The 18,921-nt window shown below is 36.1% G+C and overlaps 1 non-coding gene across 1 annotated transcript; it reads right to left on the bottom strand.

The window, feature by feature from the left end:
• Window positions 1–4,492: 4,492 nt before the first annotated feature.
• LOC125344331 lies at window positions 4,493–4,597 on the bottom strand. The gene has a single exon (XR_007209470.1). It is a non-coding gene; the product is annotated as a U6 spliceosomal RNA (small nuclear RNA).
• Window positions 4,598–18,921: the final 14,324 nt, after the last annotated feature.

Raw genomic sequence — 18,921 nt, 5'->3', positions numbered from 1 at the left:
TTTACCACTAATATGTACATATGTTTTTTAGTTTTCATGAATCAGTTACAAATGAATGTGAATTAAAGAAACATCAGAGATGAAAAGACCTTTATAGGCTGAGTATGAGGTTAATAAGCAAGACTCTCTTCATTTTGATGAATTAGGAAACAGAGTTCCAAAGATAAAGGGTAACTATTCAGAGAATTCTTGTGAATCCTTGGCAAAATTGGACCTGGAACTCATCTTGGTTCCCAATATATTTCTTGAAAAGTCCAGCCCTAGACTTGAATCTTATATTTTACTTTCATGCCTGTGCACAGACAATTTTTAGTGTTTGCTTGGCAGGCCTCATGGGAGAAATTGTTCTCCTGACACCAGACTTGGTGCATAGCCAGTGAAATTAAGGAAGGAATTACGGCCAAGAATTCGGGCTCTCCCTTGGAGTCACCCATGCTCATACATACATTTCCACCTCCAGTGGAAAACTTCATGACAGGAAGCTTCATGGAGGCATTTCTACATATCTACACCTAGATCTCTTTATTAGGGGTCTTGGCTGAAGCACTTTTCCCTCTTTAGAGGGAAAATATTTTCATTCCTATCTCTTCCTTCTCTCTATCTCTATTCTACATGTCTAAAAATAAAAACGAGCTTTTAGATCAAGAGCCCTCTGCAGTGAGAACAACTCTGGCCCTAACTCTAAATCTAACATCGATCTGACAACTGTCTTGACCCATACCATGGTGGTAAATAGAACACTAGGGAGTTGGCACTATTTTTTCCTCTGGCTTGAACAATAGCAGTAATTAAATAAGGGGTTGATTGTTACTCTTAGTCAGACTTACTGTGATAACACACCACTTTGACACTTGGAAACTTGAGATCTCTTTCTAATCTGGTACATACCCTGATCTTCTGTCTCAGAATGTCAGAGGTTATTCTGAAGGAAGCCTAAAAAATCCTGAGTGTTCACAGGGTCTATTGTGGGAATCCAGGGGAATGGAAAGAGGACAAGAAAGGGTGATGGACCAGGAAATGTATTTGAAAGTAATGGGATGGGGTTAAGAGAGGGGGTAGAAAATGAAGAGAAGACCGAAGAAAGAATGCAGACAAAAATTCAATGTGTATCCTACAAACTTTAAGAAAAGTGAGGGAAGGGGTGGGTTGGGAAGGATGTGAGAGAAAGTTGAAAGGGGTGACAATGATCAAGATAGATTACATTCATAAATGGACTTGTTGAATGGCAACTCCTTTGTACAACTACTTAAAGATAATACAGTGTTTTTAAAAAGAGAAGGTGATCAAGTCACATTGTATGTATATGCAAAATATCATAATGTAATCCAGTGTTTTATAAATCAATGGATGATATCTTATTAGTTCTTCATTACCTACTGGTAAAGTGCAAAATCCTTGACTTTTTTCTCTGCCAGTCCTGGGGCTTGGACACAGGGCCTGAGCACTGTCCCTGGCTTCCCTTTGCTCAAGGCTAGCACTCTACCTCTTGAGTCACAGCACCACTTCCAACTTTTTCTGTTACTGTGGTACTGAGGAATCCAACACAGGGCTTCATGCATACAAGGCAAGCATTCTACCACTAAGCCACATTCCCAACCCCAAATCTTTGATTTTGATATTGGTGAAAACTTAATTTTAGATTTCTTCTCCCACCATTTTTACCACATACACTTTAGCTACTTTGAATTTCTTATAGTTCCAGGTGTTAAATAATCTTTCCTAGTTTTCTGTCTTTGACTGTGCTAATTCCCCAACCTAGAATGGCCTTCTATTCCTTTGTGGTATGAACTCATTCTTCCTGGTCTACCTTACATTTTTACCTCTTTTGTAGTACAGAATGCTGTAGAGTCTTGCTCTATTTCTCTTCTTGTGATCAGTGGAGACTTCATGACTATTCTGTAGAAATATCTTGAAGAATATGTGGAGTTCTGGCCTAGTAAACAAAAGAAAGTTTCTAACTAAAAGGGCAGAAATATTGCTCGTGCCTCCTACTAAACTCCGTATCATAAATGATAAATTATGGCATAACTGTCTTCACTTTCTTAATCTCATCTGGCATTGATTTTTTAAAATATATTTTATTGTTATTGTAAAGGTGATGTACAGAAGGTTATAGTTATACAAGTCAGGTAATGAGTACATTTCTTTTTTTCTGAATAATTACTTATTTATTGCCAAAGTGATGTACAGAGGGGTTACAGTTTCATATGTAAAGTAGTGGGTACATTTCTTATACAATTTGTTATCTCCTCCCTCATTTCCCCCCTACAGTGTCAACAGTGTCACCTCTTCCCTCGTTTTCTCTCAGTTTTTTCCTCCCAAACATCTCCTCTACATGTTGTGTAGTTCATTTTCAACATAGTATCTAGTGAGTATTCTGCTACATCTCCTCACTCTTTGTTCCTCCATTTCTGTGCTCCCTCTTACCCTCCTCAAAACAGACACGCATAAGACAAAAGGTATAAAAATTAAAAAAAACAGAAAGGAGAAACAAAAACCCCAAAACCAAAAAGCAAAATAACAAAAAAACCCCTTTCTATTTCTTGTAGTTAATTTTGACAAATATCATTTTACATGATCATTCCCATGTTCTTATTGAGCATTTGTAATTCTCTCCTAATAATATCCTTTGGTCTCACTGTGTGAACGTTTAGAGTCATTGATTTCCCAAACCCTATCCAGGCAACCCATGTCTGCTTAGTCTATATATTCTGCAGATTCTACCTTATATTTTGCCCTCAAATCTTTTATTTTCTTCCTATTCCCACTAATATCATGTTTATTAACATGGTATTTTAAGAGGCCCTTCTAAACAATATTTCCTCCTCCAGTGTGATCACTCTTAAATTCACTCTACAGGCTGCTACCACATTAATGTTTTTAAAACACAATCATGCGGGGCTGGGAATATGGCCTCGTGGTGGAGTCCTCGCCTTGTATACATGAAAACACAATCGTGCTATTTTCCAACTGAAAAACACTCTGATAACTCAGTATCACTTCCACTAAATGGGACAAAATGTTACTGTGGCGTGAGGGCTTCCACTGTCATCCCAAGCTACATTTCCAGGTTCAAACTTGCTGAGGCCCCATGAAATAGTCATACCAGATAAACATGATGTTTTGCAGACATCTTGAGTTGTATATACCATTTCATTCAACTGTGTTTTCACATATGTCTTCACTACTTTTCTGTGTTATTTCTTTTACTAGTTTTTGTTGTTGTTGGACTCTGGGACTCAAACTCAGTACCTAAGACTTGCTTTTGCTCATTGGCTAATGCTCTATGACCTGAGCCATGCCTCCAACTCCTAATTTTCCGTTTTTAACCTTAGTATTACTGCCTTTTTTCAAGGACCTAGTTCATATTAGCTCTTCTTGTGAACTTTCAAGTCTCTTCGATCTCATTGATCTCCAGGAAGGAGACTTCAAAGTTCACAAAGTAGAGTTAACCCCTGTAACTATTGCTTTGGTTCTTCAACCATGCTTTACAAATACTTATATCATAGCATTTAAATACATATTTACACTACCCGATGCACTGTGAGCTACACTGAGTGATATGCTTACACTAATCAATATAGCTGTCAGTATCTGCCACAGCCCGACATTCTAAAACATCCAAATGTAATTCTAAAATTAAGTCACTGGCTTAGAGCATCTTAATTGTGTTTTCTACTGCTCTTACTGCAGATATAAGCATATAAATTCAATAAACGTTCATTGGGTGATTAATTCTCTCTAGGAGAAACCTCTATTTTATAACAAATTCCTTTCAACAGCAATAATATTATGATGTGTATTCAAAAAGGAATTGTTCTATGAGAAATTATTATTAAACATCAAGTCAGTTTATATTTTTTTCTCTAATTGAGGCAATAACTGTGTGCATGAAGTGAAACTATCACATAAACCAAGCCAAGCAATCAAATGGAGGTGGAAATAAACCAACTGTGAGATTTTAATTTTAATTCCGTATTTTTTATGCCCACTCGATGAACACAGTTGGTTTATAATCTGTCTTTCCCATTTTAAACAGGTAAATAACTCATATCAATAAATACATATTATGTTATTAACTATTTATACATGCTATTTTCCTTTTTAGAATTTTGATCTTCAAATGGTTGTACAAGAGATCTACAATTTAACATGTCAATTTATATGTATAATACAACTTGATCAGAGTAGAATCTAGCTTCCTACATTCTTTGTCATGTACCAAACACATTTTTTCATCCACTGATTTGATTTTTTTATATCATTGAGGAGCAGGCATTAGTATCAGACCATACTTGTCTCTAAGAAGCTACAAGTTCTTTTTTCATCATTGTACAGTTTCCATTTTATGTGACAAACCTGAAGTGTAAAACATAAGGAAACAGAAATTAGAAAAGCAAGCATTTCTCCCCTGACATGAAATTGATGAGAAGATATCATTCCTATTTCAATTTTGCATTAGTATTTTTTATTAAATTGTATTTTATTATCTGAAAATATGGAATGCTTCACGAATTTCTGTGTCATCCTTGCGCAGGGGCAATGCTAATCTTCTCTGTATTGTTCCAACTTTAGTATATGGCTGCCGAAGTGAGCACAGGAAGCTACAATTTCTTAAGATGAAATATGAATTTAGTTATATAGTTCTCACAGAAATAAATATTATCTTAAGCTTATCTTGGTATTTATTATGAGTTTACTTAAAACTTTAAAATGACAAAAAATTATAACTAAGGTCTCTTAATGTGATGCCTTCTGAAAAATGAGAGAAATGAGATCCCAAAGACTAATGCCAAATCATATCCTTACTCAGCATGAAGTGTAGATATAAGGTCTTGGTCCTTTCAGTAGGTAGACTATCTTTAGTCTATTAGACTTTGCTAAAATCTATTCAATGAAATAATCTTGTGGAAGTGTTAAAAACAGGAGGAATTCTATAATTATCTACATTAAGAAACTTGGAATTAAAATATAAATAAGTTTACTTTATAAGTTCTCAGAACTTTTACTATGCTAATTAAGGTACATTGTGAATTTCCAAGACAATATTATATTAGGCAGCATTACATAAAATTATTTCACCATAGAAGCTTTCCTCCCTCTTATAAAGTATCTTCTGTGGCTAATGTTCAAGAGAATGCAATCGAAAACTTACACTATACAGAACTAGAATTTTATCAGCCTCTAGAAGGCATGAACCAGAATACTCAATTTGTTTCCTGTCATTTTCAAGATTGTATATAGTAAAGAACTAAATATTAGATCCAATTGCCTAACCTTTGATCCCATTTGGCTATTAAAATGATAAAATTAGAAGTTCTAGATAAGGAACTATAAGAAACTTGCCATCAAGATAGTCTTTGGCCAAAACAGTACTATTCTGGTACTATTCTGGGTCCTATAATAAATAGGACCCAAAAACAATTGTATTTCTTCGAAGACAGCCTCCAATGGGAAATATTTTTTTTAATTATCTACATTTGGTACAGGACTATCTTTAAACTATGTAGCAGACTTCATGCTATTTTTCAGTGTTTGTTGAAAATGTCCACTAGTCACAGAGACTTTCCCTCACTTTTCCAACAAATAATTGCTGAATATCTAGCATTTGCAAAGGATTGTGCTGAGTACTGAGGATATAACAGTAAGCAGAACAGATCAATCTCTCCACTCATGATGCTCATAGTCTAGTCTAGGAAAAACTAATAAGCAAAATACAATCTAATAAATATCTCAGCCAAATCTAGACTTGTAAAATGCTGCAGAGTAAGGAATATTTACCTGCATAATTTATGTCCTCAAAAGTCTCAGTCTAAAATATCTGAATCAGAGGTGTCAGAGAGCCAAAGGCTTAATGTAATAAAACTATTGGCCCAGCTTTTCAGCTTACATTGCCAGTAAAGTGCTTGTTTTACTGATGCTACATGATTCTAAAGACAAATGGAATTATCCAGCATCTTCAGTGTCATTACAAACAAATAACATTTTAAAATATATTTGCAGAAATCGACCTGCTAGATCCTGATGATCAATTGTTTGTTTCAAAGATATTAGAATTTTCTCCAGGTTCAGTAATCCAATAGATCCACCATAAGGAACTTAAAAGATACAAAATACCTTCAAGACTGCTCCCAAATATTTATCCAAACCAGTGCCAAAAGGCAACAGAAACACCCAGTCCTTGGCATCATTGAAGTACAAAACATTGATCTGATACCTAGCCTTTCTTTGCTTCTTCTTCTTACTTATATGCCACTGAAATGTTTCTCTACTTTCATATAGAGGACACACTAATCTAATTACTGCCTTCATTGACTGAACTGTTTACTTATACTTAAATGACACTTTAAAATTTTGGGTACCTATAAAATAAGGAATATCTCTTATTTTGATGATTTACTGCTTTGGCCATAACTACATGTTTATTGAATATATTTTATCTTTTTAATTTTTAGTTTCATTTTATATTTAATTGAAATGTATACATACAATTTGTATATATATATATTTTTTGTATATATAATAGATATAAATTATATGTGTGCATATATATATATATGTCTTCTTTATAAGAAATTTCTCCTGTTCCCTGGATTCTAAGTACATTTATACATTTGATGTATGAAATTATAGGCAGAAGTTGTAGAGCCAGAGTAGCTGTCAGCCTTCCATCTTTGCCTCAAAGTTTAATGGGATAACTCAGGCCATGTGGCTTTCTACTTCATCCAGACAGCCTGCTTTCAAGGTTCTGGACCAGGTCCTTCCATTGTCTGTACAACCTCAGAAGTGAAAGTCCTTCCTACTGTGGCTAATCTCTTAGTGACCTTGTAACTTCCTGTTTGGCTTCTAAAAAGTGCATCACTTATTTAATCTTGATCCTCTATTAAATTCTGATTGGTTACATGATCTAGAGTAGTTTCTTTAACATGACCCTAAAAGCTAAAGCTTAGAATTCAGTCTAGCCAAGAATTGGATCATGTAAATATTAAACTATCCTATTCTTCCACAGAGGAGTTTCTTTCCATATAATCTTTTAAAAGTCCTTAGAGGTGAATAATCCAGCCAAGAAGCTACTTTCCAAACCTCGTTGGCCATAAGTAGCCCATAACTACCCTAGTCCCTATACTTCATATACTTCATCAGCCCTTCTTTCATTCATTCATTCACAAATACTTATTGTGTACCTCCTAAGTACACTCTGATACAAAAAAGTATACATAGTAATTAACAAGGCAAATCTAAGCCTTCAAAGGGCATAATTTACTGAAAAACTTTTCTGTACAATTCCTTTCTTTATACTGCTCTAGAAAGTTCTCTCAAATTATACACCAATAATCTCTTGAAAATAAAGTGAATTTTGTACTGCTAATAACATCAGGAATAATGCTAATAAATACCTGTTTCTACTCAAGGAGAAAATTAGAAGTGTCCTCACAGAAAATTAGAAGTACCTTAGGGGAAAACATTGCCCATTATTTCACCAAAGCTGTGTCCCCAAAGTGACAAAGAATTTATAGAATTGTATTTCTTAAAAAAAGAAAGACCTCTTAGCCACGTTAACTGTCTTAACCAACATTAACTTGACAACATTCTGTGAGTAAACTGAAATGATCATGCCAGATCATACAATATGTCAACAGCTACCCTCTTCAATTGAGCTTAAACTCATTCTGAATTTCCAATCCAATCCAATCCAATTGACACTAATTGGAATGACCTAACACATCTTCCAAGATCAAAACACCCAAATACCTCTTGTTGGCATCTTTCATTTCCAGTAGGTAAATACTTACTGGATTCCACCTCAGTGCTATGAAAATTCCTTCTAATGATTTACTTTACAAAACATGAGAAAAAGTTTTCAGTCACAAAATATGTGTAGTGTGCATTTTAATGAAAAGGCAATTTAGATATTTATTTAAGCCATGCTCATGTATGTGTAAGTTATTTCTAATGATGGAAAGCTGCTTTGGTGGAACTAATTATGATAAATTACTACCAGTGTTTACAAACATTAGGTGTTCAGTGAAAGTGATCAATAGACCAAAAGCCAAATTTATACATATTTCTAAATTATTTTTGTGAACTTTTTATGGAATTAAAAGGATCCCCAAATCCTTATCCTTTTTAAAAAAAATAGCAAATGAGTTCTCAGACTTCTTAGCATTGGCAAAGCTGCTTTAAGATAAGAGATACAGGAGCCCATATATCCCTGACCAACAACTGTGGACATTCTGTTACTTACTTCTCAGAACTAGGAAGCTATACAATGTTGAAATACCCCAAGTAACTTTACATTTCTCAGAAATAAATTTTATCTTGATACAAATGTGGCAGGTTTGATGGGAATCATTTAGATAAAAATTTAATTTTTCAAATTGTTCATTTCATCTCACATTCACTGTCAGTGAGAAAAGAAAAGGAGGCAATTTCCATATGGCCACAAATCAAGTGCAACCGAAATGTACTTAGAGCAATGAAAGGCCCATTTATTAAAGAGGCTGGACAATTGAAATCTTTCATGTCCAAAATAATCTTGCTAAAGTGTGAAGCTATTGTTTTTTGGCTTCAGACCTCATCACAACAGTACCACAAAAGTACCTTTATCCTGTGCATTGCAAAATACTCTAGGATCAGTAGACTTCCCACTTTTGTCTGGTATTTTGAAAGCATGGACCACAATAAAACAAACCATGCCAAGAAATGCTGGAAACTAGCCTACAAGAAAATGCTTCAATCATCTTTCCTTACTGTTTTTTTTTCCTGATTTAAGAACTGCAAAAGCTATGCAAGTGATTCAAAAACATTACAAATCTGTCATTCATCTTATGAAATAAAACACCTCAGAAACAAATGAAGCCACCTGTGTAACGTTTTCGTTCAAAGTTTCTCCCAAGAAATAACCACTATTATAAATTTGTTGTTTACTATTTCCATATAGGTTTCATACAATCGTTACACACACACACACACACACACAGTATTGTTTTGTGAATTGTGGTATAGTGTATATTTTCTCACAAATATTTTCTTTCATTCATTCAAAATTATGTTTTTCAAGGTTCATCCATGTTGCTACACTCAGCTAGAAGTAAATCAGTGGTACTTCTGTCTGCATTCTGTTGTATTCATATACCGAATTAGTAATCTTTTCTTTATAGCTGCGCATTTGGATTGTTTCTACCTTTGGAAATTACAAATAGTACCACCGTGAGTATGTATACTGGCACTTACATTACAATGGCTTCTCTAGGGTATACCTAGGCATGGAATCACTGGACAGAAGAGTATATGCACCTCTTCAGCTTTACTAAATAGTGCCAAATTGTTTTCCACAGTGATGGTACAAAGTTTGTGCCCACTAGCAGTGTAAAAGGGTCCTATAGTCCTTTTTTCTTCTTCTTTATTGTCAGAGTGAAGTACAAAGGGGTTACAGATTCATATGTAAGGCAAGTACATTTCTTATCCAACTCGTTACCACCTCCCTTATATTTCCCCCCGTCTCCCCCCTTTCCTCCCTCACCATGAGTTGTACAGTTGGTTTACACCAAATGGTTTTGTAAGTATTGCTATCGCAATGGTTTGTCTTTTTATCCTTTGTCTCTCGATTTTGGTATTCCCTTTCCCTTACCCAGTTCCAATACACATATATACAGTACCCAGGGTACTAAGATCAGTTACAGTAATGGCAGGGGTAAAACCACAGGAAGGGAATACGAGAGAAAAAAGGTATGGTTTCACATGGCATGTTGAAAATATCTACAACAATGATATACCACTTATTTCCATAATTTGGAGTTCATTTCACTTGGCATTATCTTACGTGTTGATACGGGCATAGCTACTGAGCTATTGTGATCTTCTGTTATGACTATCCTAGAGATGACCTAATTATTCCCTATGAGGGAAGCCATAGAGTTCATGTTTCTTTGGGTCTGGCTCACTTCACTTAGTATGATTTTTTCCAAGTCCTCCCATTTACTTACAAATGATACATCATTCTTTCTGATAGAGGCATAAAATTCCATTTTGTATATGCACTACATTTTCTTGATCCACTCATCTACTGAGGAGAATCCATATTTTAGCAATGACAAATTGTGTTGCAATGAACATAGTTGTGCTGGTGGCTTTAGTGTGGTCTTGCTTGTAATCTTTTGGGTAGATTCCCAAAAGTGGGGATCACTGGGCCACAGGGGAACCCTATGTTTAGCCTTTTGAGGAACCTCCATACTGCTTTCCAGAGTGGTTGAACAAGTTTACATCCCCACCAACAATGTAGTAAGGTTGGTTACCTTTTGGCCACATCTCCTCCAGCATTTGTTATTAGTTTTCCTCATAATGGACATTCTTAATGGTGTGAGGTGGAATCTCAGTGTTGTTTTGCTTTGCATTTCTTTTATGGCCAATGATGTAGAGCGCTTCTTCATGTGTCTCTTGGTCATTCTTATTTACTCCTCAGAGAAGTCTCTTTTTAGATCCTATTGTCTTTTTTCCACAGAAAGTTGATCTTTTTCACCTCATAATTGCTTGCTAATTAATTTTGTATAATATCTTTAAAAGAGTAGCCACCATCCCAAGCCATCTGAATAAGCAAAGGTCCGTTTAGGGAGCCAAGTGAATCATTTCAAACTCCAACTTATCAGGTCATCCAAATCTCAGGATACAATGGTGAAGGGATAGACCTTCACCTTGGGTAAACTCTCTGGGTCCACTACACATTTGGCTCCCACTGATCTGTTGCCCCATCTTTGAGCATAGTCATGCTACTGCCAGTCATCACTTGTACTCCAGCCAGTTTCCATCCTATCAAAGCCTACATGCCAATTGCTTACTCATTCATTTATTTATTCAGTCAGTCATTCTGTTATGCAATATATATGAACCAAGTGCCTATAATTTTCCAGACACTATGTGACAGGGTTTAAAATGGAGGCTTTATTGTGAGGTTGCATATAAAGATGAATTACAGTAAAAATGGATCGATACTTCTTCTGCCTTAGGTTCCAATACTTCTCCCTCAGAAAAATCTGATGAATTAAATCCAGATGAGTAAGAAATAAGCAAGTATTAATTGAACATCTAGTATTAACTAATATATCCATTTTGAAATTTACTTTTATTATTTTTTTTATTTTTATTGTCAGACTGATATACAGAGCGGTTACAGTTTCATATGTTAGGCATTGGATACATTTCTTGTACTGTTTGTTACCTCCTCCCTCATTCCGCCCTCCCTTGCCCCCTTTCCCTTTCCCCCCATGAGTTGTTCAGTAGATTTACACTAAACAATTTTGCAAGTATTGCTTTTGTAATCGTTTGTCTTTTTTAACTTGTGTCTCTCGATTTTGGTATTCGCTTTCAATATCCTAGTTCTATATACCTGTATACATGGTTTCCAATGTACTAAGATAAGATACAGATATTGTGCAGGTACAACCACAGAAAGGGGATACAAGAGGATCATCAACAATAGAAGCTACGGTTTCACATCGCATGTTGAAAGTAATTACAACAGTGATCTAACAGTTGTTTCCATAATATGGAGTTCATTTCACTTAGCATCATCGTTTGTGTTCATAAGGATATAGCTATTGGGGTCTTGTGATCTTCTGCTGTGACTAGCCTAAACCTGTGCTAATTATTCCCTATGAGGGAGATCATAGAGTCCATGTTTCTTCGGGTCTGGCTCACTTCACTCAGTATGATTTTTTTCCAAGTCCTTCCATTTCCTTATAAATGGGGCAATGTCATTCTTTCTGATAGAGATGTAAAATTCCATTGTGTATATGTACCACATTTTCCTGATCCATTCGTCTACAGATGGGCATCTAGGTTGGTTCCAAATTCTAGCTATGACAAATTGTGCTGCGATGAACATTGTTGTGCTGGTGGCTTTAGTGTGTTCTTGTTTGTTGTCCTTTTGGTAGATGCCCAAAAGTGGAGCTGCTGGGTCATAGGCGAGCTCTATGTTTAGCCTTCTGAGGATCTCCATACTGCTTTCCAGAGTGGCTGAACCAGTTTACATACCCACCAACAATGAAGTAGGGTTCCCTTTTGTCCACATCCCCTCCAACATTTGTCATTGTTAGATTTCTTGATATATGACATTCTTACTGGGATGAGATGGAATCTCAATGTTGTTTTGATTTGCTTTTCTTTTATGGCCAGTGATGTAGAGCACTTTTTCATATGTTTGGCCATTCTCATTTCCTCATCAGAGAAGTCTCTTTTTAAGTCTCTAGCCCACTTGATGAGGGGGATATTTGTTCTTTGCAGTTTTGTTTTGGAGGAAGATAATTTTCTTAGTTCTGCATATAGTTTAGATATGAGGCCTTTGTCCATTGAATGGCCAGTAAAGATCTTTTCCCAATCTGTGGGCTTTCTGTTTATCTTGAGAGCTATGTCCTTTGCCCTGCAGAAGCTCTGCAGTTTGATGCAGTCCCATTTGTCCATAATTTCTTTCATTTGTCGCATATCTGGGTCTTTGTTAAGGAAGTTCCATCCTGTGCCAAGGAGCCCAAGTATTTCTCCTACTCCTGCCTTTAGTGTTTTCAGGGTATCTGTTTTAATTTTGAGGTCTTTGATCCATTTGTCATTGATTTAGTTTTAGTTTGTTGCATGTGTTGAACCAGCTTTGCCAGCACCATTTGTTAAAGAGGTTATCTTTCTTCCAGACTATTTTTTTAGCTCCTTTATCAAAGATTAGGTAGGCATAGTTCTATGGGTTCATTTCTGGGTCTTCAATTCTGTTCCATTGGTCTTCAGGCCTGTTCCAGTGCCAATACCAAGCTGTTTTTATTACTATAGCTTTATAATACAGCTTGAAGTTGGGTATTGTAATTGCTCCAGCACTGTTCTTTCTGCTTAGGATTGTTTTTGCTATTCTGGGTCTTTTATTGTTCCATATAAATTTCTGGATTGCTTCCTCTCCATTCTGAAATTTCTGTATTTACCATATTTGTGCAGTCACATGGTCCTCACTGCTCTGATACAAAGCAAGTAAAACATATACTATCATTTATTGAATATAGGTAGCACCAGCACATTTCAGGCAGAAATCCATTATCTCCTTGTAATTTCATAACAGTAATGTCCAATAAGGATTATTGTTTTCTCCATTTAGCAAAAAGGGGATAGAAACTTAGAGAGAATTGGAATCCTTTCCAAGGTCAGATATGAAGGGACTCATCTAAGATTGAAGTCCTGATCTAATCCTATCAATTCATGGCCTCTTATGGATGATAGTGGGAATTTTAAGCACTAAATGCAGTTTTCCATTCCAAATCACAGTATACAGGCCAGAGAGACAGGATGTAATTTGCAGATATGATTTTTGCCAAGAAAATACCAAAGCAACCTTTAATCACTTTGAGTAGGCTGAGGTTTCATTCTCCATTATGAACACTGCCTCCCTCAGGACAAGGTCATGGTGCTAAGGTCTTGATACACTGCCCAGTCTGGTTTGGGGCCATGAACATTAAGGACTGTACATCTAGATTCAGGATGCTTCCACAAAAACGTTCTCTAGTATCCCCTAAAAAAGGTAAGATCTCTACAGAATTAGCTGAAAGACCACAGGCCTATAAGATTTGAAAAAATGGCAACTAGAAGAAATCTTGTTGGTACTGGAAGGAAATTGGAAGTCAGATCTCAGTTTAGATACTGACTCTTTGGGGAAACCTTGACTACTCTCCATGCCAGGACAAATACTCTTGTTAGATGCTTATATAGAACCATGGACATTCCCTATCATAATACTGACACCGGGTTTCCTTCTGCTCCTCAATCAAGAATATGGATTCAATGAGATATGAGACCATACATTTCATCTCATATTTTTAAAATACCACACATCATGCAAAGTGATTTTTATGATATTTACACACAAACATATAAATTCCATTTTACTTTGATGAATTTCACCTTTCTGTTACTTATGCATATCCCCCTTCCCTTTTTGAAATAACTTTTTGGAGGTTTTCTTATTTTATTTTCATGCTTGCATATTGTAATGCCTTTAATATTGGTACCTGTAAAATACTCAATCTGTGTCTATTGAAATAATCATTGAATAAATAAAATTTATGCTAAAATTTCCATCTTGTTTCTCCTTAGAAGACATCCAGAATTTGCATGACTGAAACACTATAAAAAGGTGACAAGAAGGGTCTTATTGATCTGCACACACTTATAACACTGAAGTAGCCCTTTACTATGTGCCAGGCATCATCTAATTTATAGTTATTAGCACCTCTAATCCTCACAAAAATCTTAGAAGGCTGGAATTATCACTATCCCATTGAGGACATGAAGAAACCCATGTGTAAAAAAAATGAGTTATTCACCTGTTGTCATTCAGCCAGGACATACTGAAACTGTGATTTGAACCTAAACAGTCTCAAATTCAAACATATATGTCCTTGCTGGGTGCTGCTGGGTCATGTCTGTACTAGCTACTCAGGAGGCTGAGATCTAAGGATCATACTTCAAAGCAAGCCTAGGAAAGAAAAGTCTGTGAGACTCTTATCTCCAAAAAGCACCAAACAATCCAGAAGTGGATCTGTGGCTTGTGGTACAGCACTAGCCTTGAGCAAAGAAACTCAGGGACAGGACTCAGGCCTTACTTCAAGCCCCAGAACACATGTGTGTGGGTGTATGGAGGTGTGTGTGTACTTTACCACCTAGGTAAACCACAAAATTGAAGAAGTGTTGGAAACTCAACAGTCATACTCTTCCTATGTTTGAGCCCTGTAGCTATTTATACTTCTTGAAAGATGATGAAGAGAGATTTTATGTCATAGGTGTATACTCCCAGAATTTTAATTATCCTAAAAATGTTCTGCTAATCTTGGTACAAAAACATCTGTAGTTGTCCCATACTAACATTGTACATTGGATAAATTTTCTTAGCTTGGTAAACACATCTACATTTGAATACACACTCTGCTGTTTATTAATATGACCTCAAGCATACTATGTAGACTCTGAACTTCAGTTTCTTACCTATAGACAATACTAGCATCCATCTCCCAAAGATGCTCTGAGTACCAAATGCAGAAGATTAGAAAATTTTGTAAAATACTTAGGACAGTGCCTCATACAGGACTATTCAAGTAAGTGTGATATTCTCTTCCTCTGAAAATTAGATATCTTACTATGTTCTCCAGACTTCTTTTTTTTTTTTTTTTTTGCCAGTCCTGGGGCTTGAACTCAGGGCCTGAGCACTGTCCCTGGCTTCTTTCTGCTCAAGGCTAGCACTCTGCAACTTGAGCCACAGCGCCACTTCTGGCCATTTTCTATATATGTGGTGCTGAGGAATTGAACCCAGGGCTTCATGTATATGAGGCAAGCACTCTTGCCACTAGGCCATATTCCTAGCCCCTCTCCAGACTTCTTGTGAGAACTAAATCAGGTAACAGAAGTATGCTTAGCAGTAGGTTACATCCTACTTTTGCTTCTCTCTCCATCCACCCCCAACTTTTTTTCTTTCACATTTAACCCAGCCATTCGATTCACCATTACAGTAAAACTACCCTTTTAAAGGTCAACTATAACTTCTAAAATGTCAACGCCAGTGCTACTTGGAAAACTTCATCCTGTTTGTCCTGTCTGCTATTTCCTTTATTTATTGATTCACTGCTGTGCCTTAAATTTCTGTCTCTTTGTGTCAATCTAAAATTGCATTCTTTTTTTGTTGTTGCTGTTGCTTTTGTTCCTGATGATACATATAGATATCTCTTGTGTTAGAAGCTTCTCTCTTCCATATTTTCAACAGCCACTTGTCAAGGGTGTAACCCTGGCTCATGTCACTTCCCAATAAGCTCAGTCTTGCTGGGCTGTCTCATCTACTCACTACAGCTACAAGAGCTCACTCTTTGTGGATGAGTCTCAAATTAAAGACTTTGACCTTAACTTCAAGTGAGCTCCAGTTCTATCAATCTTGGTTATTTATCATTTATTTCTTCTTTAAATTAGTACTTCTTCCCATGTTTTCTTCCTCATTTAATGGTCTCCACACACTTGTAAGCCACCAAAGTTTGAAACCTTGGTCATGTCTTTCAGTGTAGCCTTTATTTTTGTCCAAACTGGAATGAAATTGCAAATGCATTAATTCAATGATAGTGACTTAAAGATTTTTACTGACTCAACCTCCTCTTAAACCTAACAATATTCTCTTTATCATTTCCCAAGCTAGACCTAGCTTTCACCATAGAATTTTGTTATAGGTTCAAGTTATTCTTTCTTCTTTATCCTACACAAGTCCCTCTCCCTTCAAACTCATCCTCAAAGGCACGCTATGTTTCAGAAGTACACTCATCTTTCAATCCTTCCTAAAATCCCACCATAATTACATAGCAATCGATCTTCAAAGACCTTGATGTAATTTCTCTATGTCTCTCTTTCTCTGTCTCTGCCTCTGTTTCTCTCTCTCTCCCTCTCTGATACCACCTTAACTTAACATCCCTCATGTATTTCCGTAGTGCATAGTATGATAGTTTAAATCTAGACATTTCTTTTGAACTAGGATATAAGTTACTTAAGGACAAAAATAGTCTGGAATTATCTGCCTTTAAATTACCTACAGATGCAAATATAGGGTTCACATTGAAGCTCAGGAAGGGTGTGTGTGTGTGTGTGTGTGTGTGTGTGTGTGTGTGTGTGTGTGTGTTGGGACTCAGGAATTTTAACCTCCAAGATTTTTGCAATCTTTTCCATAAGAGAACTCTAGGTGTCTCACACATTCCCTGAGTGAGTATATTTCAGAAGCCTAACTGAGCAATAATACTTATCCCAAAGAATGTCCTAGGTAGAGGACTGAACAGTAGCAGGTAACTGTAACCAGCAAGTAAGTCAGCCATACAAACTAACAACTTGTAGGAGCCATCAACTGAGATAATCTTAGGATTCTCCTGGCCTACATAATTGTAGCCTTAGAAAAATATACTAACAACGACTTCTAACAAAGCTCAGGGAAGGTGTCATCATTGGCTTACCATCATTAATTCACCCTTAAAATGTAAAATGACACAATTATAGAAAGCATTAGTAATTCCCAGCATCATAATAATAGTAAGAACAGCAGGTAGTTTTGAAATCTATTACCTATGTTTCAATAACATCTTGAATATTGTGCTTAAAGCATTCTTCTAAAGTAGAGTATGAAATGGAAATATTCCAATAATAATATCTGAAATGGAAATATTCCAATAATAATATCTCATAGTAAAAAATAATTTAGAGCTTGCAGTTGATGGTGCATGTCCTCTATTTTTAATCACTAGCTAACATCAATTATAGCATCTTATTTTTCAAAATTGCTGGCATGAGATGATCACACGTGCAAAGGTGCAGCAACAGACCAGCTACTATCTAAGCAATAGAATTCCAGAAATATCAGTGACTCCAAATTATCAAAGTATAATACATAGCAGTCCCTTATTTTTCCACTTAAAAATGGACAATTTAGAACAAATTCTGAGGTACAGTGGATAAAAAGAATGTTTGTAGAATTACCAGACTTCAGTTTGAAACCATAGCTAGTCACTTCCCTTAGGAAAGTTAATACCACTTCTCCAAAGGTTTGTTTTTATTTTGCAAGACTAGAGTAGAAACACAGGGCTTTATGCCATTAGACATACTCCTGGAGTCATGCCTCCAGCTTCCCTTTTTGTTTGGTTACTTTGAGACAGATTCCTGCTTTTGGCTAGTGGTAGCCTACACTGTAGTCTTCTGATTTACACTTCCCACATAGCTGGGATAAGAGGTGTGTACCATCACATCTAACATTTCTTAATTGAAATGGAGGCCTCACTAACTTACATAGGCTGGCCTTGAATAGTGATCCTCCAAATCTCAGTCTGCCCAGTAGCTAGGATTACATGCATGAATCATCATGTCTAGATATCCTAAGGTTCCTGAGACAGGGCTAGTAGCATCATGTCTTCTGGAAGATTATGTGATAAAATGTATAAACATTACACATCTTTTTTTTTGCCAATCCTAGGGCTTGAACTAAGAGCCAGAGCACTGTCCCTGGCTTCCTTTTTGCTCAAGGTTAGCACTATATTGCTTGAGCCACTGTACCACTCCCAGCCTTTTCTGTTTATGTGGTGCTGAGGAATTGAACCCAGGGCTTCATGCATGTAAGGCAAGCACTCTACCACTAACAAGTTGGATAAGAAATGAATGCACTTCCTTAAGTATGAAACTGTAACCCCTCTGTACATCACTTTGACAATAAAGAAATGGAAAAAATAAGCCACACAGAAAAAATATATACATACATGAACATCAGATACTAGAAGCACTCAATGCCCCTCATTTTGAATTTGTATATGCCACAAGTCTATAATTATAAATCTGATCTTCATTTGGATCTCCTCACATATTTATAGAAGTATTCAGAAAAGCCAAGATGCCTTGGGGCAAAAATGAGAAAGAATTGTTAGTCCCTGATCCTTTGGAATCACCATCTACAGAATATCAGTAAGAGATATTCACTATGAAATAGCATCAATGATATGACAGAGGAATGCTCAGTGGGACACAGAGAAGGCTATTTCAAGAAGGTGGAATCTCTGTTTAGACATGAAAGATGAGTGATTAGTATCAGAATAAAGTGGGAAAGGACCTTTTTGGTGGGAATAGACAATATGAGTAAAATCAGCTTCTTTTTCTGCTAGATACTCACATAGTCCCTTTTCAGATATTGTTTGAATCATCAGATTTTTTAGAATTTACATGTTAATCTTACAGTTTTGCTGAAATCTGTGAACTCACATATCACTGAAAGGATGCTCAGGAGGATGGGTTGGCCAAAGTTCTGGACTGCTGGACACTGAAAATGAGACATGCTTTCATTATACTCTAACATGAGAATAATGTAATTCTGACAGTATCTTGACAAGAAAAGAATTG

Source organism: Perognathus longimembris, chromosome 28 (assembly GCF_023159225.1).
Source record: "Perognathus longimembris pacificus isolate PPM17 chromosome 28, ASM2315922v1, whole genome shotgun sequence".
NCBI lineage: Eukaryota > Metazoa > Chordata > Mammalia > Rodentia > Heteromyidae > Perognathus > Perognathus longimembris.
This window is presented reverse-complemented; position numbering and strand designations above follow the sequence as displayed.